The following is a 22,500-nucleotide window of genomic DNA, read 5'->3' as shown; positions in this document are numbered from 1 at the left end:
ACCTCGGCTGGGTTGCGCGCCCTGGTGCGCACCAAGGAGCGCTCCGAAGTGTGCTCCAAGGTGCGGCGTGCACGAAGTCGGAGCCCGGTTTGCCCCGGGTGCGCACCTCGCGTGCACCTTCGCCGCGGTGGGCACCTTGGCTGGGTTGGGCACCATTGAGCGCTCCGAAGTGTGCTCCAAGGTGCGCACCATGGCCCTCCAAGGTGCGCAGCATGGCGTGCACGAAGTCGGAGCCCGGTTTGCCCCGGGTGCGCACCTCGCGTGCACCTTCGCCAGGGTGGGCACCTCGGTGCGCACACCTTCTCAATGTTTTCTTGCCTTTTCTGGAAATTGGTGAAGGCAGCGCATCAAAGGTGCGCACCTCGGTGTGCTCCGAGGTGCGAACCCGAGAGCGCTCCGAGGTGCCCACGAAGTCGAAAGTCGGGTTAATTGCATTGTTTTCCCCGGGTGCGCTCCGAGGTGCGCAACATCGGTGCGCACCAAGGAGGGCTCCGAAGTGTGCTCCAAGGTGCGCACGATTCGGAGCTCGGTTTGCCCGGGGTGCGCACACCTTGGCTGGGTTGCGCACCCTTTGTGCGCTCCAAGGTGCGCACGAAGTCGGAGCTCGGTTTGCCCCGGGTGCGCACCTTCGCCAGGGTGCGCACCTTGATGCGCACGCCTTGGCTGGGCTGCGCACCTTGGTGGGCGCCATGGTGCGCACCTTTCGTGCGCTCCAAGGTGCGCACGAAGTCGGAGCTCGGTTTGCCCCGGGTGCGCACCTTGGTGGGCGCCATGGTGCACTCCGAGGTGCCCAAGATTGGTGCGCACCAAGGAGCGCTCCGAAGTGCGCTCCAAGGTGCGCAGGTGCGCGCGAAGTCGAAAGTTGGGTTAATTGTCCGGTTTGCCTCGGGTGCGCACCTTGCGTGCACCTTCGCCAGGGTGGGCGCCTTGGTGCGCACACCTTGGCTGGGCTGCGCACCCGGGCGCGCACACCTTGGCACCCGCGTTTCCTTCATTTTAAATTTTTTTTTTTTACAATCTCTCAAGTGGGAAATTCTATAATCTCAACTTTTTTTGCCTTTTCAGGAAACTTTTGAATGGAGCGCATCATTGGTGCGCTCCGAAGTGTGCTCCAAGGTGCGCACCTCTGGTGTGCTCCAAAGCTCTCTCCAGCTGCGTGCACCTGCCCCGGCCGCGCACCCGGCCCCGCCCAGCTTCGCTCACCTGTCCCGGGCGTCTGGTGCGGAACCTTAGAGTAAGAAACATCACCGTGCACCTTGGCCAACGTGCGCGACTCGACCGAGCGCGCACTGGCCGAGGTGCACACCGATTTCACCTGGGTGCGCGCGCAGCACCTCGGGCGCACCGGGGTGCGCGCACAACGCCCGGGTTGCACCGTGGCCTGTGTGCTCGGGGCGCCTCGGGTGCGCGCTCGGTGTCGCCCCCGCGCGCGCGGTAGTGCGGGCAGCGCACCCCGGCCCGGCCCGGCCCCGACGAGAACGCAAACGGGCAAAAGGTTTATTCAAATAGCATTGCGACGCCCGGCGAAAAACTAAGAAAGGGTGCAACACCGGGACTTCCCGGGAGGTCACCCATCCCAGTACTACTCCGGCCCAAGCGCGCTTAACTGCGGAGTTCTGATGGGATCCGGTGCACTAACGCTGGTATGATCGCACCCGTTATGAGCTTGTCGCAGTGTGTACTTAGCAAACCGCGACCCACGTGCGAATCCACCCCGGCCACCCACCCCCGTCGAGGTGCACACCCTCCCTCGCGAAGTGCGCCCCGTTCGCCAAGTGTGAGCCCTGCCCGGGTGCGCGCACCTTGCTAGGGCGTCGGGTGTGCACCCGGCCCGGCCTACGTGCGTGCACCTGGACGGGGCGTCGTGTGCGTGCAGTGTCCCGTCTGCAACGCGGTGCCCACACACCACCTCGGGCGCAACGACCTGCGCTCACATGTGGGCCGAGTGCACCTTGGTGCATGTTCGGGGCGCCTCGGGTGCACGCTCGATCTTGCCCCGGTGCACCAAGGCGCTCGGTTTGCCCCGGGTGCGCACTTGGTGCAAGGTGGGCACCCAAAATAGGGATCAAGCACCAAAACACAAGTTTCGGGATGCAAAATGGGACCCAAGGACCACAAATGCGTTCCAAGACCCATGATGGGTCCACGAGAACAAAAATGTGTTCCGAGACTTAATAAACAAATATTGGGTTTTAGGAGAAGAAACATGCTCTGATGCCCAAAACGAGAATCGACCCCGAAAAGGCCACAGGCCAAAAGTGGGATGCGAGACAAAAAAAAATGGGACCCGAGGACCAAAATTGGGTTCCCAGGTCGAAGACAGGGCAACCGGACAAGAAACGACCTCTAAGGCTCGAAATGAGTCCCGACGACTAAAACTTGACAAGAAGCACCCATCAGGCACCCAACTCGACACCCATGGGATGCCGACCCACCCGGGCTTCCACCTAGCACACCTTGGCACCCACCCACCCTCGCACCCAACCTCGCACCCAACTTAGCACCTTTGAACCCACATTGGCACTCACCCTGACCCTGGCACCTTGGAACCCACATTGGCACTCACCTTGACCCTGGCACCCACCTTTGCACTCACCTTGGGACCCACCCTGGCTCCCACCTCGGCACCCACCCAGACACCCACCTTGGTTCCTTGGCACCCACCTTGGATCCTTGGCACCCACCCCGACACCCACCTTGGCACGCAACTTGGCTACTTGCCACCCACCTTGGCTCCTTGACGCCCACCCCGACAACCACCCCGTGACCTACCCTGGCTAGGGTTGGTGCACACCCACCCTGGTGCCCACCTTGGCACCCACCCCATGACCCACCTTGGCACGCACCTTAGTACCCACCCCGTTACCCACCCTAGGACCCACCCCGTGACCCACCTTGGCCAGGGTGGGTGCCTTGGTGCGCACAACTTGCCTGGGCTGCACACCAGGGCGGGCTCAAGATGGCACCCGCGTTCCGTTTTTTTCACTATCTTTCAAAACGGAAATTTTAAAATCTCGTTTTTTTTTTTTTTTTGCCTTTTCTGGAAATTAGTGAAGGCAGCGCATCAAAGGTGCGCAATGCTGGTGCGAACCCGGGAGCGCTCCGATGTGTGCTCCAAGGTGCGGCGTGCACGAAGTCCGAGCCCGGCTTGCCCCGGGTGCGCACCTCGCGTGCACCTTCGCCGGGGTGAGCACCTTGGCTGGGTTGCGCGCCCTGGTGCGCACCAAGGAGCGCTCTGAAGTGTGCTCCAAGGTGCGGCGTGCACGAAGTCGGAGCTCGGTTTGCCCCGGGTGTGCACCTCGGGTGCGCACCTCGCGTGCACCTTCGCTGCGGTGGGCACCTTGGCTGGGTTGCGCGCCTTGGTGGGCACCATGCAGTGCACGAAGTCGGAGCCCGGTTTGCCCCGGGCGCGCACCTCCGCCAGGGTGGGCACCTTGGTGCGCACAACTTGCCTGGGCTGCGCACCAGGAAGGGCTCAAGATGGCACCCGCGTTCCGTTTTTTTCACTATCTTTCAGAACGGAAATTTTAAAATATCGTTTTTTTTTGCCTTTTCTGGAAATTAGTGAAGGCAGCGCATCAAAGGTGCGCAACGCTGGTGCGAACCTGGGAGCGCTCCGATGTGTGCTCCAAGGTGCGGCGTGCACGAAGTCGGAGCCCGGTTTGCCCCGGGTGCGCCCTGGTGGGCACCATGGTGCGCACCAAGGAGCGCTCCGAAGTGTGCTCCAAGGTGCGGCCTGCACGAAGTCGGAGCCCGGTTTGCCCCGGGTGTGCACCGCGGGTGGGCACCTTGGTGCGCATGCCTTGCCTGGGCTGCGCACCAGGGCGGGCTCAAGATGGCACCCGCGTTCCGTTTTTTTCACTATCTTTCAAAACGGAAATTTTAAAATCTCATTTTTTTTTGCCTTTTCTGGAAATTAGTGAAGGCAGCGCATCAAAGGTGCGCACCTCGCTGCCCACCACGGTGCGCAACGCCGGTGGGCACCCGGGAGTGCTTCGAAGTGTGCTCCAAGGTGCTGCGTGCACGTTGTCGGAGCCCGGTTTGCCCCGGGTGCGCACCTCGCGTGCACCTTCGTCGGGGTGGGCACCTTGGCTGGGTTTGCCCCGGCTGCGCTCCGAAGCGGGGTTATTGGAGCGCCGCCTCTTTTTTTGTCGGAGCGTTTGGTGGGGTTTCTCGCATTGGCTCTTCCCAGGCCCGGTTGCCACCCTGGCGCGCACGAAGTCGGAAGTAGGGTTAATTGCCCGGGTGCGCACCTTTGCCAGGGTGGGCACCTTACCTGGGCTGTGCACCCGGGCGGGCTCAAGATGGCACCCGCGTTCCGTTTTTTTCACTATCTTTCAAAACGGAAATTTTAAAATCTCCTCTTTTTTTTGCCTTTTCTGGAAATTAGTGAAGGCAGCGCATCAAAGGTGCGCACCTCGCTGCCCACCTTGGTGTGCTCTGAGGTGCGCACCCGGGAGCGCTACGAAGTGTGCTCCAAGGTGCGGCGTGCACGTTGTCGGAGCCCGGTTTGCCCCGGGTGCGCACCTCGCCTGCACCTTGGCCGGGGTGGGCACCCTGGCTGGGTTTGCCCAGGGTGCGCTCCGAAGCGGGGTTACTGGAGCGCCCCCTCTTTTTTTGTCAGAGCGTTTGGTGGGGTTTCTCGCATTGGCTCTTCCCAGGCCCGGTTGTTGGGTGCGCTCCCACCCTGGCGCGCGCGAAGTTGGAAGTTGGGTTAATTGCCCGGGCGCGCACCTTCGCCAGGGTGGGCACCTTGGTGCGCACACCTTGGCTGGGCTGCGCACCAGGGCGGGCTCAAGATGGCACCAGCATTCCCTTTTTCTCACTATCTTTCAAAACGGAAATTTTAAAATCTCGTTTTCTTTTGCCTTTTATGGAAATTAGTGAAGGCATCGCATCAAAGGTGCGCACCTCGCTGCCCACCTTGGTGTGCTCCGAGGTGCCCACCACGGTGCGCTCCGAGGTGCCCACCACGGTGCGCAACGCCGGTGCGAACCCGGGAGCGCCCCGATGTGTGCTCCAAGGTGCGGCGTGCACGAAGCCGGACCCCGGTTTGCCCCGGGTGCGCACCTCGCGTGCACCTTGGTGCGCACACCTTGGCTGGGTTGCGCGGCCTGGTGGGCACCATGGTGCGCACCAAGGAGCGCTCCGAAGTGTGCTCCAAGGTGCGGCGTGCACGAAGTCCTAGCCCGGTTTGCCCCGGGTGCGCACCTTCGCCGCGGTGGGCACCATGGCGTGCACGAAGTCGGAGCCCGGTTTGCCCCGGGTGCGCACCTCGCGTGCACCTTCGCCGGGGTGGGCACCTCGGCTGGGTTGCGCGCCCTGGTGCGCACCAAGGAGCGCTCCGAAGTGTGCTCCAAGGTGCGGCGTGCACGAAGTCGGAGCCCGGTTTGCCCCGGGTGCGCACCTTCGCCGCGGTGGGCACCCTGGTGCGCACCATGGCGTGCACGAAGTCGGAGCCCGGTTTGCCCCGGGTGCGCACCTCGCGTGCACCTTCGGCGGGGTTGCGCGCCCTGGTGCGCACCAAGGAGCGCTCCGAAGTGTGCTCCAAGGTGCGGCGTGCACGAAGTCGGAGCCCGGTTTGCCCCGGGTGCGCACCTCGCGTGCACCTTCGGCGGGGTTGCGCGCCCTGGTGGGCACCATGGTGCGCACCAAGGAGCGCTCCGAAGTGTGCTCCAAGGTGCGGCGTGCACGAAGTCGGAGCCCGGTTTGCCCCGGGTGCGCACCTCGCGTGCACCTTCGCCGCGGTGGGCACCATGGCGTGCACGAAGTCGGAGCCCGGTTTGCCCCGGGTGCGCACCTCGCGTGCACCTTCGCCGGGGTGGGCACCTCGGCTGGGTTGCGCGCCCTGGTGCGCACCAAGGAGCGCTCCGAAGTGTGCTCCAAGGTGCGGCGTGCACGAAGTCGGAGCCCGGTTTGCCCCGGGTGCGCACCTCGCGTGCACCTTCGCCGCGGTGGGCACCATGGCGTGCACGAAGTCGGAGCCCGGTTTGCCTCGGGTGCGCACCCCGCGTGCACCTTCGCCGGGGTGGGCACCTCGGCTGGGTTGCGCGCCCTGGTGCGCACCAAGGAGCGCTCCGAAGTGTGCTCCAAGGTGCGGCGTGCACGAAGTCGGAGCCCGGTTTGCCCCGGGTGCGCACCTCGCGTGCACCTTCGCCGCGGTGGGCACCTTGGCTGGGTTGGGCACCATTGAGCGCTCCGAAGTGTGCTCCAAGGTGCGCACCATGGCCCTCCAAGGTGCGCAGCATGGCGTGCACGAAGTCGGAGCCCGGTTTGCCCCGGGTGCGCACCTCGCGTGCACCTTCGCCAGGGTGGGCACCTCGGTGCGCACACCTTCTCAATGTTTTCTTGCCTTTTCTGGAAATTGGTGAAGGCAGCGCATCAAAGGTGCGCACCTCGGTGTGCTCCGAGGTGCGAACCCGAGAGCGCTCCGAGGTGCCCACGAAGTCGAAAGTCGGGTTAATTGCATTGTTTTCCCCGGGTGCGCTCCGAGGTGCGCAACATCGGTGCGCACCAAGGAGGGCTCCGAAGTGTGCTCCAAGGTGCGCACGATTCGGAGCTCGGTTTGCCCGGGGTGCGCACACCTTGGCTGGGTTGCGCACCCTTTGTGCGCTCCAAGGTGCGCACGAAGTCGGAGCTCGGTTTGCCCCGGGTGCGCACCTTCGCCAGGGTGCGCACCTTGATGCGCACGCCTTGGCTGGGCTGCGCACCTTGGTGGGCGCCATGGTGCGCACCTTTCGTGCGCTCCAAGGTGCGCACGAAGTCGGAGCTCGGTTTGCCCCGGGTGCGCACCTTGGTGGGCGCCATGGTGCACTCCGAGGTGCCCAAGATTGGTGCGCAACAAGGAGCGCTCCGAAGTGCGCTCCAAGGTGCGCAGGTGCGCGCGAAGTCGAAAGTTGGGTTAATTGTCCGGTTTGCCTCGGGTGCGCACCTTGCGTGCACCTTCGCCAGGGTGGGCGCCTTGGTGCGCACACCTTGGCTGGGCTGCGCACCCGGGCGCGCACACCTTGGCACCCGCGTTTCCTTCATTTTAAATTTTTTTTTTTTACAATCTCTCAAGTGGGAAATTCTATAATCTCAACTTTTTTTGCCTTTTCAGGAAACTTTTGAATGGAGCGCATCATTGGTGCGCTCCGAAGTGTGCTCCAAGGTGCGCACCTCTGGTGTGCTCCAAAGCTCTCTCCAGCTGCGTGCACCTGCCCCGGCCGCGCACCCGGCCCCGCCCAGCTTCGCTCACCTGTCCCGGGCGTCTGGTGCGGAACCTTAGAGTAAGAAACATCACCGTGCACCTTGGCCAACGTGCGCGACTCGACCGAGCGCGCACTGGCCGAGGTGCACACCGATTTCACCTGGGTGCGCGCGCAGCACCTCGGGCGCACCGGGGTGCGCGCACAACGCCCGGGTTGCACCGTGGCCTGTGTGCTCGGGGCGCCTCGGGTGCGCGCTCGGTGTCGCCCCCGCGCGCGCGGTAGTGCGGGCAGCGCACCCCGGCCCAGCCCGGCCCCGACGAGAACGCAAACGGGCAAAAGGTTTATTCAAATAGCATTGCGACGCCCGGCGAAAAACTAAGAAAGGGTGCAACACCGGGACTTCCCGGGAGGTCACCCATCCTAGTACTACTCCGGCCCAAGCGCGCTTAACTGCGGAGTTCTGATGGGATCCGGTGCACTAACGCTGGTATGATCGCACCCGTTATGAGCTTGTCGCAGTGTGTACTTAGCAAACCGCGACCCACGTGCGAATCCACCCCGGCCACCCACCCCCGTCGAGGTGCACACCCTCCCTCGCGAAGTGCGCCCCGTTCGCCAAGTGTGAGCCCTGCCCGGGTGCGCGCACCTTGCTAGGGCGTCGGGTGTGCACCCGGCCCGGCCTACGTGCGTGCACCTGGACGGGGCGTCGTGTGCGTGCAGTGTCCCGTCTGCAACGCGGTGCCCACACACCACCTCGGGCGCAACGACCTGCGCTCACATGTGGGCCGAGTGCACCTTGGTGCATGTTCGGGGCGCCTCGGGTGCACGCTCGATCTTGCCCCGGTGCACCAAGGCGCTCGGTTTGCCCCGGGTGCGCACTTGGTGCAAGGTGGGCACCCAAAATAGGGATCAAGCACCAAAACACAAGTTTCGGGATGCAAAATGGGACCCAAGGACCACAAATGCGTTCCAAGACCCATGATGGGTCCACGAGAACAAAAATGTGTTCCGAGACTTAATAAACAAATATTGGGTTTTAGGAGAAGAAACATGCTCTGATGCCCAAAACGAGAATCGACCCCGAAAAGGCCACAGGCCAAAAGTGGGATGCGAGACAAAAAAAAATGGGACCCGAGGACCAAAATTGGGTTCCCAGGTCGAAGACAGGGCAACCGGACAAGAAACGACCTCTAAGGCTCGAAATGAGTCCCGACGACTAAAACTTGACAAGAAGCACCCATCAGGCACCCAACTCGACACCCATGGGATGCCGACCCACCCGGGCTTCCACCTAGCACACCTTGGCACCCACCCACCCTCGCACCCAACCTCGCACCCAACTTAGCACCTTTGAACCCACATTGGCACTCACCCTGACCCTGGCACCTTGGAACCCACATTGGCACTCACCTTGACCCTGGCACCCACCTTTGCACTCACCTTGGGACCCACCCTGGCTCCCACCTCGGCACCCACCCAGACACCCACCTTGGTTCCTTGGCACCCACCTTGGATCCTTGGCACCCACCCCGACACCCACCTTGGCACGCAACTTGGCTACTTGCCACCCACCTTGGCTCCTTGACGCCCACCCCGACAACCACCCCGTGACCTACCCTGGCTAGGGTTGGTGCACACCCACCCTGGTGCCCACCTTGGCACCCACCCCATGACCCACCTTGGCACGCACCTTAGTACCCACCCTGTTACCCACCCTAGGACCCACCCCGTGACCCACCTTGGCCAGGGTGGGTGCACCCACCCTGGTGCCCACCTTGGCACCCACCCATCCTAGCACCCAGCCTGTGACCGGGCTTGGAACCCAACCTTGCACCCGTCTTGGCCAGTGTGGGTGCGCACCCATCCTGGCACCCACGTTGTGACACACCCTTTAACCCACGCACCCTAGCAGCCACGTTGGCACCCACCTTGGAACACAACCTAGCAACTTGGCACCCACCCCGTGACCCACCTTGGCATCCACCATAGCAGTCGCCCACTTGGCACCCACCTTGGAACCCAAGTTGGCACCCACCTCGGCACCCACCTTGACACTTGTGGACCCACCTTGCCACTCACCCTAGCATCGACCCATCCTAGCACCCACCCTGGCACCTTTGCACCCTAGCACTCACCCATCCTAGCACCTAACCTGTGACCCACCTTGACACTCACCCTCGCACCCACCTTGGAACCCAACCTAGCACCCACCCACCCTGACACCAACCCTAGCACCTACCCACCCTTGCACCCACCCTGTGACCCATCTTGGCACCCACCCATCCTACCACTCAACCTATCACCCACCTTCTCACCCACCTTGGCATCCACCTTAGCACCCACCCACACTGGCACCTTGGCACCCACCTCGGGCAAGGTGGGTGCACACCCACCCTGACACCCAATTTAGAACCAACCGAGCATGTTACCCACCTTGGCACCCACATTGCAGCCCACCCTAGTACCCACCCTATGACCCACATTGGCATCCACACCCTAGCACCCAGGCACCTCGACACCCGCCTTGACACGCACCCTAGCACTAAACCTGTGACCCACCTTGGAACTCACCCTAGAACCCACCCACCCTGTGAACCACCTTGGCATCCACCTTAGCACCCACCCACCTTGGCACCCACTCTAGCACTCACCCATCCTAACACCCAACTTGTTACCCACCTTGGCACCCGCCCTCGCGTCCACCTTGAAACCCACCCTAGCACCCACCCACGCAGGAGCCCACCTTGGCACCCAACCTAACACCCACGCATCCTGGCACCCAACTTGTGACCCACCTTGGAACCCACCCTAGTACCCACCTTTGAACCCACTATATCACCAACCCACCTTGGCACCCACCCTATGACCCTCTTTGGAATCCACCCTAGCACGCACCCACCCTGGCACCCACCATGGAGCGCACCCTAGCACCCACCCACCTCGGCACGCACCTCAACACCCACCTTGGTGTGCGCACTGCGCCAACCTCTCAAAGACCCTATGTGGTGCGCTCCAAAGTGTACACCTTTGGTGCGCTCCAAGGTGCGCACCTTTGGTGCACACCGAGGTGCACACCAAAGTGTGCACCGAGGTGAGCACCAAAGTGCACTCCAAGGTGCACACCAAGGCGTGCACCTTTGGTGCGGTCAATGCAAACGAATTCGGAAGTTGGGGTCGATGTCCTAATCGCTGCTGCAGACTACACGTATGAGAATCGGACAAATAGCTTTATATAGGGGAGGTGTTGCGTTTGATGGGTCGACTCCCCTGGTTGTGTGCACTGCACCAACTTCAAAGACCCTGTCTTGTTTAAGAAGTCAAAAGTTGGGGTGGATGTCCTAATCATTGCTGCAGTCTACGCATGTATGAGAATCAGACAAATAGCTTATATAGGGGAGGTGTTGCATTCGGTGGGTTGACTCCCCTGGTTGTGCGCACTGCGCCAACCTCAAAGACCCCGCATAGCAGAAGAAGTCGGAAGTCGGATTTTGGTGAGCACCAAGGCGTGCACCTTTGGTGCGGTCAACGCAGACGAATTCAGAAGTTGGGGTGGATGTCCTAATCGTTGTTGCAGGCTACACATGTATGAGAATCAGACAAATAGCTTATATAGGGGAGGTGTTGGGTTTGATGGGTCAACTCCCTTGGTTGTGCGCATTACGCCAACCTCAAAGACCTTGTTTTCGTTAAGAAGTCAAAAGTTGGGGTCAATGTCCTAATGGCTCCTGTAGGCTACACATGTATGAGAATCGGACAAATAGCTTATATAGGGGAGGTGTTGGGTTTGATGGGTCGACTCCCCTGGTTGTGCGCATTACGTCAACCTCAAAGACCTTGTTTTCGTTAAGAAGTCAAAAGTTGGGGTCGATGTCCTAATTGCTCCTGTAGACTACACATGTATGAGAATCAGACAAATAGCTTATATAGGGGAGGTGTTGGGTTTGATGGGTTGACTCCCCTAGTTGTTCGCATTACACCAACCTCAAAGACCTTGTTTTCGTTTAGAAGCCGAAAGTTGGGGTCGATGTCCTAATTGCTCCTGCAGGCTACGCATGTATGAGAATCAGACAAATAGCTTATATAGGGGAGGTGTTGGGTTTGATGGGTCGACTCCCCTGGTTGTGCGCATTGCGCCAACCTCAAAGACCCTGCATTGCGGATGAAGTCGAAAGTCAGAGTTTGGTGTGCTACAAGGTGTGGTCGAAGGTGCTCACCTAGGTGTGCACCTTTGGAGCGCAGGAAAAGTGCCCTCCAAAAGTGCGCACCTTTGGAGTGCACAAAAGTGCCCTCCAAAAGTGCGCACCTTTGGAGCGCACAAAAGTGCCCTCCAAAAAGTGCCCTCCAAAAGTGCGCACCTTTGGAGCGCACAAAAGTGCCCTCCAAAAAGTGCCCTCCAAAAGTGCGCACCTTTGGAGTGCAGAAAAGTGCCCTCCAAAAAGTGCCCTCCAAAAGTGTGCACCTTTGGAGTGCACAAAAGTGCCCTCCAAAAGTGCGCACCTTTGGAGCGCAGAAAAGTGCCCTCCAAAAAGTGCCCTCCAAAAGTGCGCACCTTTGGAGCGCAGAAAAGTGCCCTCCAAAAAGTGCCCTCCAAAAGTGCGCACCTTTGGAGCGCAGAAAAGTGCCCTCCAAAAAGTGCCCTCCAAAAGTGCGCACCTTTGGAGCGCAGAAAAGTGCCCTCCAAAAAGTGCCCTCCAAAAGTGCGCACCTTTGGAGCGCACAAAAGTGCCCTCCAAAAAGTGCCCTCCAAAAGTGCGCACCTTTGGAGCGCACAAAAGTGCCCTCCAAAAGTGCGCACCTTTGGAGCGCACAAAAGTGCCCTCCAAAAGTGCGCACTTTTGGTGCGCACCAAGGCGCTGGTTCGGTCGTTGCAGGCGAGTTCGGAAGTTGGGGTCGATGTCCTGAGCGGAGGTGCAAACTACACAGGTGTCGGAATCGGACAAATAGCTTATATAGGGGAGGTGTATGCTTCGATGGGTCGACTCCCCAGGTTGAGCGCACCGCGCCAACCTCAAAGACCCTACGGTATGGATGAAGTCGGAAGTTGGGTCCGATGACCGATTCGATTAGTAGGTATGCTCATGAGGTCGGAATTTGGGTCCGATGACCTGCCATGTGCAGGAAGGCGAATGTTGGCACTGTGCGTTGCAAGGTGCACACCAAGGTGCTGGTGCGGTCTTTTTAGTCGAGTTCGGAAGTTGGGGTCGATGTCCTGATCGGAGGTGCAAGCTACACAGGTGTGGGAATCGGACAAATAGCTTATATAGGGGAGGTGTATGCTTCGTTGGGTCGACTCCCCGGGTTGAGCGCACCGCGCCAACCTCAAAGACCCTACGGTATGGATGAAGTCGGAAGTTGGGTCCGATGACCGATTCGATATGTAGGCATACTCGCGAGGTCGGAATTTGGGTCCGATGACCTGCCATGTGCAGGAAGGCGAATGTTGGCACTGTGCGTTGCAAGGTGCGCACCAAGGCGCTGGTTCGGTCGTTGCAGGCGAGTTCGGAAGTTGGGGTCGATGTCCTGATCGGAGGTGCAAACTACACAGGTGTGGGAATCGGACAAATAGCTTATATAGGGGAGGTGTATGCTTCGTTGGGTCGACTCCCCGGGTTGAGCGCACCGCGCCAACCTCAAAGACCCTACGGTATGGATGAAGTCGGAAGTTGTGTCCGATGACCGATTCGATATGTAGGCATACTCGCGAGGTCGGAATTTGGGTCCGATGACCTGCCATGTGCAGGAAGGCGAATGTTGGGACTGTGCGTCGCAAGGTGCGCACCAAGGCGCTGGTGCCGTCGTTGCAGTCGAGTTCGGAAGTTGGGGTCGATGTCCTGGTCAGAGGTGCAAACTACACAGGTGTGGGAATCGGACAAATAGCTTATATAGGGGAGGTGTATGCTTCGATGGGTCGACTCCCCGGGTTGAGCGCACCGCGCCAACCTCAAAGACCCTACAGTATGGATGAAGTCGGAAGTTGGGTCCGATGACCGATTCGATACGTAGGCATATTGGCGAGGTCTGAATTTGTGTCCGATGACCTGCCATGCGCAGGAAGGCGGAATTTGGGTCCGATGACCGAGTTGATGGCGTGCCATGCGCAGAAAGGCGGAATTTGGGTCCGATGACCGAGTTGATGTTGATGGCCCGCCATGCACAGGAAGGCGGAATTTGGGTCCGATGACCGATTTGAAGGCGTGCCATGCGCAGAAAGGCGGAGTTTGGGTCCGATGACCGAGTTGATATTGATGGCCCGCCATGCGCAGGAAGGCGGAATTTGGGTCCGATGACCTGACATACGCATGGAGTCCGACTCGGGGGCCGATGTTCGATTCGATGACTTGCATTGTGGGTAAAGTCGGAAGTTGTGGTCTTTGACCCGATTCGATGACCAGACTTCGGCTGCTTGAGAATCGGACAAATAACTTATATAGGGGAGGTAGTGTTCTCGAGCATCCTCCCCCCGTGCCCGTTTATGTCGATTGATGCTGGTGCTCGACTGGTTGGAGCGCTCGGATGCAAAAATCTTGCACCAGGATTTATCGATTGTGATGGACACGGCAAGTCTCCTGATTGCTATGCAGGAGCTCATCGTGAATCTCTATGCGGCCTTGGTATGGACTCGACCTGCGGAATGGTTCGGCAATGGTAGTCGCTCCAACACGTCCTTGCAATGGCCACAGAGGTGATTCGACTAGAGCTCCAGTCTAGCTTTTGGGTTGCTTGGCGGACTGGTATAGCCGCGATCGAGTTCCGGCCATGAACGTTTTAGATAGCTCTTGGGCTTTCTGGGACGGAAGTCGGAAGTTTGGGCTGTTGTCCGATTTGATGACCATTCTTCGGATGTGTGAGAATCGGACAAATAACTTATATAGGGGACTGTGTTGTCTCACGCAGCCCCCTCCGTGCCCCTCTATCTCGACCGATGTTGGTGCTTGAAAGGGTTGGGATCGCTCGGATTTATAAACGTGCACCACCATTTGTCGAGTGTGAGGGACGCGGCAGGTCTCCTAAATGCTATACGGGCGCTCTCTGAGAATCTCTATCCGGCCTCGACACAGACTAGTCTTGCTGAATGGTTTGGCACTGGTAGTCGATCCAACACGTCGTTGTTGTGGCCGCCTAGGCGATTCGATTCGAGCCCCCGTCTAGCTTTTGGGTTGCTTGGCGGATTTTGCCCTATCCGCAAGTGAGCTCGGTCCCTAAACGTTCGAGAAACCCGATTGCTATGCGCCGACTCTCTTTCTTGCGAGCCTCCATCTAGCTTTTGGGTCTCTACGGAACGGAAGTCGGAATCTGGGACCGTTGTTTGATTCGACGAGGCAGACTACGGTTGTGCGAGAATCGGACAAATAACTTATATAGGGGAGGTGTTGACTGGAGCATTCTCCCCCGTGCCCCTCTAACTCGACCAATGCTGGCGCTCGAACGGTGGTAGCGCTCGGATTTTCGTTGAGCGCCAGCATTGGTCGATTTAGAGGGGCATGCGAGATTCCCGAATGCTATGCGAGGGCTCTAACGGAAATGTCTATTGGTTTCGGTATGGATGCAATTGCGAGTGGTTCGGCAAAGGTAGTCGTTCCGATGCGTCCATGTCGTGGCCAAATCGATAATTCGATTTGAGCCCTCGTATAGCATTTGGGTCTCTCGATGTGATTCCGCATTCCAGTCCCTTTGGGCACTGCTTGAGCCGCATCCCAGGGGGTTCCCTTCCCAATAATCTGCCTCGCAACCCGATTGCTATGCGGTGAGGCTCCTCGGCCGCCTCGGAACTATCTGTGTATCAGACGCATCGCGGGATAAGGGGTTGGCAACGGTAGTCGCCCCAAGCGCGTCCGATGCTTGGACCATTCCGAGGCGGCCCTGAAGCCTCTTCCGTCTAGCCGTTGGGTCCTTCTCGCCGCATCCCTTGCCTCGCACCCCGATTGCTATGCGGTGAGGCTCCTCGGCCGCCTTGGAACTATCTGTGTATCAGACGCATCGCGGGATAAGGGGTTGTCACTGGTAGTCGCCCCAAGCGCGTCCGATGCTTGGACCATTCCGAGGCGGCCCTGAAGCCTCTTCCGTCTAGCCGTTGGGTCCTTCTCGCCGCATCCCTCGACTCGCACCCCGATTGCTATGCGGTGAGGCTCCTCGGCCGCCTTGGAACTATCTGTGTATCGGACGCGTCGCGGGATAAGGGGTTGTCACTGGTAGTCGCCCCAAGCGCGTCCGATGCTTGGACCATTCCGAGGCGGCCCTGAAGCCTCTTCCGTCTAGCCGTTGGGTCCTTCTCGCCGCATCCCTCGCCTCGCACCCCGATTGCTATGCGGTGAGGCTCCTCGGCCGCCTTGGAACTATCTGTGTATCGGACGCGTCGCGGGATAAGGGGTTGTCACTGGTAGTCGCCCCAAGCGCGTGCGATGCATGGACCATTCCCAGGCGGCCCTGAAGCCTCTTCCGTCTAGCCGTTGGGTCCTTCTCGCCGCATCCCTCGCCTCGCACCCCGATTGCTATGCGGTGAGGCTCCTCGGCCGCCTTGGAACTATCTGTGTATCGGACGCGTCGCGGGATAAGGGGTTGTCACTGGTAGTCGCCCCAAGCGCGTGCGATGCTTGGACCATTCCGAGGCGGCCCTGAAGCCTCTTCCGTCTAGCCGTTGGGTCCTTCTCGCCGCATCCCTCGCCTCGCACCCCGATTGCTATGCGGTGAGGCTCCTCGGCCGCCTTGGAACTATCTGTGTATCGGACGCGTCGCGGGATAAGGGGTTGTCACTGGTAGTCGCCCCAAGCGCGTGCGATGCTTGGACCATTCCGAGGCGGCCCTGAAGCCTCTTCCGTCTAGCCGTTGGGTCCTTCTCGCCGCATCCCTCGCCTCGCACCCCGATTGCTATGCGGTGAGGCTCCTCGGCCGCCTTGGAACTATCTGTGTATCGGACGCGTCGCGGGATAAGGGGTTGTCACTGGTAGTCGCCCCAAGCGCGTCCGATGCTTGGACCATTCCGAGGCGGCCCTGAAGCCTCTTCCGTCTAGCCGTTGGGTCCTTCTCGCCGCATCCCTCGCCTCGCACCCCGATTGCTATGCGGTGAGGCTCCTCGGCCGCCTTGGAACTATCTGTGTATCGGACGCATCGCGGGATAAGGGGTTGTCACTGGTAGTCGCCCCAAGCGCGTCCGATGCTTGGACCATTCCGAGGCGGCCCTGAAGCCTCTTCCGTCTAGCCGTTGGGTCCTTCTCGCCGCATCCCTCGCCTCGCACCCCGATTGCTATGCGGTGAGGCTCCTCGGCCGCCTTGGAACTATCTGTGTATCGGACGCGTCGCGGGATAAGGGGTTGTCACTGGTAGTCGCCCCAAGCGCGTCCGATGCTTGGACCATTCCGAGGCGGCCCTGAAGCCTCTTCCGTCTAGCCGTTGGGTCCTTCTCGCCGCATCCCTCGCCTCGCACCCCGATTGCTATGCGGTGAGGCTCCTCGGCCGCCTTGGAACTATCTGTGTATCGGACGCGTCGCGGGATAAGGGGTTGTCACTGGTAGTCGCCCCAAGCGCGTCCGATGCTTGGACCATTCCGAGGCGGCCCTGAAGCCTCTTCCGTCTAGCCGTTGGGTCCTTCTCGCCGCATCCCTCGCCTCGCACCCCGATTGCTATGCGGTGAGGCTCCTCGGCCGCCTTGGAACTATCTGTGTATCGGACGCGTCGCGGGATAAGGGGTTGTCACTGGTAGTCGCCCCAAGCGCGTCCGATGCTTGGACCATTCCGAGGCGGACCTGAAGCCTCTTCCGTCTAGCCGTTGGGTCCTTCTCGCCGCATCCCTCGCCTCGCACCCCGATTGCTATGCGGTGAGGCTCCTCGGCCGCCTTGGAACTATCTGTGTATCGGACGCGTCGCGGGATAAGGGGTTGTCACTGGTAGTCGCCCCAAGCGCGTCCGATGCTTGGACCATTCCGAGGCGGCCCTGAAGCCTCTTCCGTCTAGCCGTTGGGTCCTTCTCGCCGCATCCCTCGCCTCGCACCCCGATTGCTATGCGGTGAGGCTCCTCGGCCGCCTTGGAACTATCTGTGTATCGGACGCGTCGCGGGATAAGGGGTTGTCACTGGTAGTCGCCCCAAGCGCGTCCGATGCTTGGACCATTCCGAGGCGGCCCTGAAGCCTCTTCCGTCTAGCCGTTGGGTCCTTCTCGCCGCATCCCTCGCCTCGCACCCCGATTGCTATGCGGTGAGGCTCCTCGGCCGCCTTGGAACTATCTGTGTATCGGACGCGTCGCGGGATAAGGGGTTGTCACTGGTAGTCGCCCCAAGCGCGTCCGATGCTTGGACCATTCCGAGGCGGCCCTGAAGCCTCTTCCGTCTAGCCGTTGGGTCCTTCTCGCCGCATCCCTCGCCTCGCACCCCGATTGCTATGCGGTGAGGCTCCTCGGCCGCCTTGGAACTATCTGTGTATCGGACGCGTCGCGGGATAAGGGGTTGTCACTGGTAGTCGCCCCAAGCGCGTCCGATGCTTGGACCATTCCGAGGCGGCCCTGAAGCCTCTTCCGTCTAGCCGTTGGGTCCTTCTCGCCGCATCCCTCGCCTCGCACCCCGATTGCTATGCGGTGAGGCTCCTCGGCCGCCTTGGAACTATCTGTGTATCGGACGCGTCGCGGGATAAGGGGTTGTCACTGGTAGTCGCCCCAAGCGCGTCCGATGCTTGGACCATTCCGAGGCGGCCCTGAAGCCTCTTCCGTCTAGCCGTTGGGTCCTTCTCGCCGCATCCCTCGCCTCGCACCCCGATTGCTATGCGGTGAGGCTCCTCGGCCGCCTTGGAACTATCTGTGTATCGGACGCGTCGCGGGATAAGGGGTTGTCACTGGTAGTCGCCCCAAGCGCGTCCGATGCTTGGACCATTCCGAGGCGGCCCTGAAGCCTCTTCCGTCTAGCCGTTGGGTCCTTCTCGCCGCATCCCTCGCCTCGCACCCCGATTGCTATGCGGTGAGGCTCCTCGGCCGCCTTGGAACTATCTGTGTATCGGACGCGTCGCGGGATAAGGGGTTGTCACTGGTAGTCGCCCCAAGCGCGTCCGATGCTTGGACCATTCCGAGGCGGCCCTGAAGCCTCTTCCGTCTAGCCGTTGGGTCCTTCTCGCCGCATCCCTCGCCTCGCACCCCGATTGCTATGCGGTGAGGCTCCTCGGCCGCCTTGGAACTATCTGTGTATCGGACGCGTCGCGGGATAAGGGGTTGTCACTGGTAGTCGCCCCAAGCGCGTCCGATGCTTGGACCATTCCGAGGCGGACCTGAAGCCTCTTCCGTCTAGCCGTTGGGTCCTTCTCGCCGCATCCCTCGCCTCGCACCCCGATTGCTATGCGGTGAGGCTCCTCGGCCGCCTTGGAACTATCTGTGTATCGGACGCGTCGCGGGATAAGGGGTTGTCACTGGTAGTCGCCCCAAGCGCGTCCGATGCTTGGACCATTCCGAGGCGGCCCTGAAGCCTCTTCCGTCTAGCCGTTGGGTCCTTCTTGCCGCATCCCTCGCCTCGCACCCCGATTGCTATGCGGTGAGGCTCCTCGGCCGCCTTGGAACTATCTGTGTATCGGACGCGTCGCGGGATAAGGGGTTGTCACTGGTAGTCGCCCCAAGCGCGTCCGATGCTTGGACCATTCCGAGGCGGCCCTGAAGCCTCTTCCGTCTAGCCGTTGGGTCCTTCTCGCCGCATCCCTCGCCTCGCACCCCGATTGCTATGCGGTGAGGCTCCTCGGCCGCCTTGGAACTATCTGTGTATCGGACGCATCGCGGGATAAGGGGTTGTCACTGGTAGTCGCCCCAAGCGCGTCCGATGCTTGGACCATTCCGAGGCGGCCCTGAAGCCTCTTCCGTCTAGCCGTTGGGTCCTTCTCGCCGCATCCCTCGCCTCGCACCCCGATTGCTATGCGGTGAGGCTCCTCGGCCGCCTTGGAACTATCTGTGTATCGGACGCGTCGCGGGATAAGGGGTTGTCACTGGTAGTCGCCCCAAGCGCGTCCGATGCTTGGACCATTCCGAGGCGGACCTGAAGCCTCTTCCGTCTAGCCGTTGGGTCCTTCTCGCCGCATCCCTCGCCTCGCACCCCGATTGCTATGCGGTGAGGCTCCTCGGCCGCCTTGGAACTATCTGTGTATCGGACGCGTCGCGGGATAAGGGGTTGTCACTGGTAGTCGCCCCAAGCGCGTCCGATGCTTGGACCATTCCGAGGCGGCCCTGAAGCCTCTTCCGTCTAGCCGTTGGGTCCTTCTCGCCGCATCCCTCGCCTCGCACCCCGATTGCTATGCGGTGAGGCTCCTCGGCCGCCTTGGAACTATCTGTGTATCGGACGCGTCGCGGGATAAGGGGTTGTCACTGGTAGTCGCCCCAAGCGCGTCCGATGCTTGGACCATTCCGAGGCGGACCTGAAGCCTCTTCCCTCTAGCCGTTGGGGCTTTCTCGCCGCATCCCTCGCCTCGCACCCCGATTGCTATTCGGTGAGGCTCCTCGGCCGCCTTGGAACTATCTGTGTATCGGACGCATCGCGGGATAAGGGGTTGGCAGTGGTAGTCGCCCCAAGCGCGTCCGATGCTTGGACCATTCCGAGGCGGCCCTGCAGCCTCTTCCGTCTAGCCGTTGGGGCCATCTCGCTGCATCCCCCACCTCGCACCACGATTGCTATGCGGTGAGGCTCCTTGGCCGCCTCGGAACTATCTGTGTATCGGACGCATCGCGGGATAAGGGGTTGTCACTGGTAGTCGCCCCAAGCGCGTCCGATGCTTGGACTATTCCGAGGCGGCCCTGCAGCCTCTTCCGTCTAGCCGTTGGGGCCATCTCGCCGCATCCCCCAGCTCCTCGGCCGCCTCGGAACTATCTGTGTATCGGACGCATCGCGGGATAAGGGGTTGGCAGTGGTAGTCGCCCCAAGCGCGTTCGATGCTTGGACTATTCCGAGGCGGCCCCGCAGCCTCTTCCGTCTACCCTTTGGGGCCATCTCGCCGCATCCCTCGCCTCGCACCCCGATTGCTATGCGGTGAGGCTCCTCGGCCGCCTGGGAACTATCTTCGTATCGGATGCATCGCGGGATAAGGGGTTGTCACTGGTAGTCGCCCCAAGCGCGTCCGATGCTTGGACTATTCCGAGGCGGCCCTGTGGCCTCTTCCGTCTAGCCGTTGGGGCCATCTCGCCGCATCCCTCACCTCGCACCCCCATTGCTATGCGGTGAGGCTCCTCGGCCGCCTTGGAACTGTCTTCGTATCGGAAGCATCGCGGGATAAGGGGTTGTCACTGGTAGTCGCCCCAAGCGCGTCCGATGCTTGGACTATTCCGAGGCGGCCCTGCAGCCTCTTCCGTCTAGCCGTTGGGGCCATCTCGCCGCATCCCCCACCTCGCACCCGGATTGCTATGCGGTGAGGCTCCTCGGCCGCCTTGGAACTATCTTCGTATCGGACGCATCGCGGGATAAGGGGTTGTCACTGGTAGTCGCCCCAAGCGCGTCCGATGCTTGGACTATTCCGACGCGGCCCTGTGGCCTCTTCCGTCTAGCCGTTGGGGCCATCTCGCCGCATCCCCCACCTCGCACCCCGATTGCTATGCGGTGAGGCTCCTCGGCCGCCTTGGAACCATCTTCGTATCGGACGCATCGCGGGATGAGGGGTTGTCACTGGTAGTCGCCCCAAGCGCGTCCGTTGCTTGGACCATTCCGAGGCGGCCCTGAAGCCTCTTCCGTCTAGCCGTTGGGGCCTTCCCGCCCCATCCCTCGCCTCGCACCCCCGATTGCTATGCGGTGAGGCTCCTCGGCCGCCTTGGAACCATCTGTGTATCGGACGCATCGCGGGATAAGGGGTTGGCACTGGTAGTCGCCCCAAGCGCGTCCGATGCTTGGAGCATTCCGAGGTGGCCCTGAAGCCTCTTCCGTCTAGCCGTTGGGGCCTTCCCGCCCCATCCCTCGCCTCGCACCCCGATTGATATGCGGTGAGGCTCCTCGGCCGCCTTGGAACTATCTGTGTATCGGACGCATCGCGGGATAAGGGGTTGGCACTGGTAGTCGTCCCAATCGCGTCCGATGCTTGGACCATTCCGAGGCGGCCCTGCAGCCTCTTCCGTTTAGCCGTCGGGGCCTTCCCGCCGCATCCCTCGCCTCGCATCCCGATTCCTATGCGGTGAGTCTTCTCGGCCGCCGCGGAACTATACCTGTTATTGCTACTGCATCCTTCGGCTGGTAACCTCCTCTGCCGCCTTGGAACGTTCTCTTTGTCGGACGCGTCGCGGGATAAGGGGTTGGCACTGGTAGTCGCCCCAAGCGCGCCCGATGCATAGACCGCTCCGAGTTGACCTTGCTTTCAGCCTCTCACATGCATAGACCTCTCTGAGTCGACCCTGCAGCCTCTCACGTTTAGCCTTTGGAATCTCGCCTCACAACATGATTGCTATCCTTGATGCATCCCTTGCCTCGAGCCCTGATTGCTTTCTTGGCTGCATCCCTCCTCTCCTCACAGCCCGGTTGTCATCACTGCTTCATCCGTCGCTTCATGCATTCTGGCTGCTGGGCCCTTCCCACCGCACACCTCGATTGCTATCTCTTCTGCATCACACACCCCGATTGCTATCTCTGCTACATCCCTCGGCTCTCACTTCTGCATCCTTCGCCTCCCACCTCGATTGCTATCAATGCTGCATCCGTAACCTCACACCCCGATTGCTATGCGGGGAGGCTCCTTGGCCGCCTTGGAAATTTCTGTGTGTCGGACGCACCGCGGGATAAGGGGTTGGCACTGGTAGTCGCCCCAAGTGCGCCCGATTCTTAGACCGCTTCGAGGTGACCTCGTAGCCTCTTTCGTCCAGGCTTCCTGCCTTCAACGCCCTTTTTACACCTCGATTGCTATGCGCGGGCTCGTTGGCGTCTATCACCTCTCTGCGAAGAGTGGCACGATGATTGTTGGGGTAAATCGTAGCAGTCCGATCTCTGGCCTTGGGCCATTGTGAGGGCTGATCGATTTCCTGTGCGCATCTCGTGTTCGCCCAGTAACAGACTCGACGACTTGTAATCGGTCTTGTTCCCGATTGTTCCTGGAGGTAGTCTTCGGAACTCTTGGATTTGACCTGTCACTCGAACTGTCCTCTTCCGAGGATGCTTGTGTGTGTGTGCTTGTGCCATTTCCTTGGCGGTATTAACGAGATATTAAAGAGCGGAGTGAGCGCCTCGCCCAGCTATGTTTGGGGCTCTCACTCCCTTACCCGGTGTGCGACCGCTTTGCACGTAGGTTGCGGAGCATCGCGACTCTTTCGATGTTTGGCGGTTGTCTTCCGGTGATGCGTTGGTCCCGAAGTGCACGTTACTAGCATTTCTGCCATTGTTCTCGA

The 22,500-nt window shown here is 60.7% G+C and overlaps 2 non-coding genes across 2 annotated transcripts; both read right to left on the bottom strand.

Annotated features, from left to right (window-relative positions):
- Positions 1 to 1,538: 1,538 nt before the first annotated feature.
- Positions 1,539 to 1,657, bottom strand: LOC131871387 (5S ribosomal RNA). The gene has a single exon (XR_009369607.1). It is a non-coding gene; the product is annotated as a 5S ribosomal RNA (ribosomal RNA).
- Positions 1,658 to 7,572: 5,915 nt separating this feature from the next.
- LOC131871394 (5S ribosomal RNA) lies at positions 7,573 to 7,691 on the bottom strand. Its single transcript, XR_009369614.1, has one exon. It is a non-coding gene; the product is annotated as a 5S ribosomal RNA (ribosomal RNA).
- Between the last annotated feature and the right edge of the window lie 14,809 nt (positions 7,692 to 22,500).

Source organism: Cryptomeria japonica, unplaced genomic scaffold (assembly GCF_030272615.1).
Source record: "Cryptomeria japonica unplaced genomic scaffold, Sugi_1.0 HiC_scaffold_407, whole genome shotgun sequence".
Taxonomy (NCBI): Eukaryota; Viridiplantae; Streptophyta; class Pinopsida; order Cupressales; family Cupressaceae; genus Cryptomeria; species Cryptomeria japonica.
The sequence above is the reverse complement of the archived record's forward strand: the minus strand, read 5'-3'. Positions and strand labels throughout refer to the sequence as shown.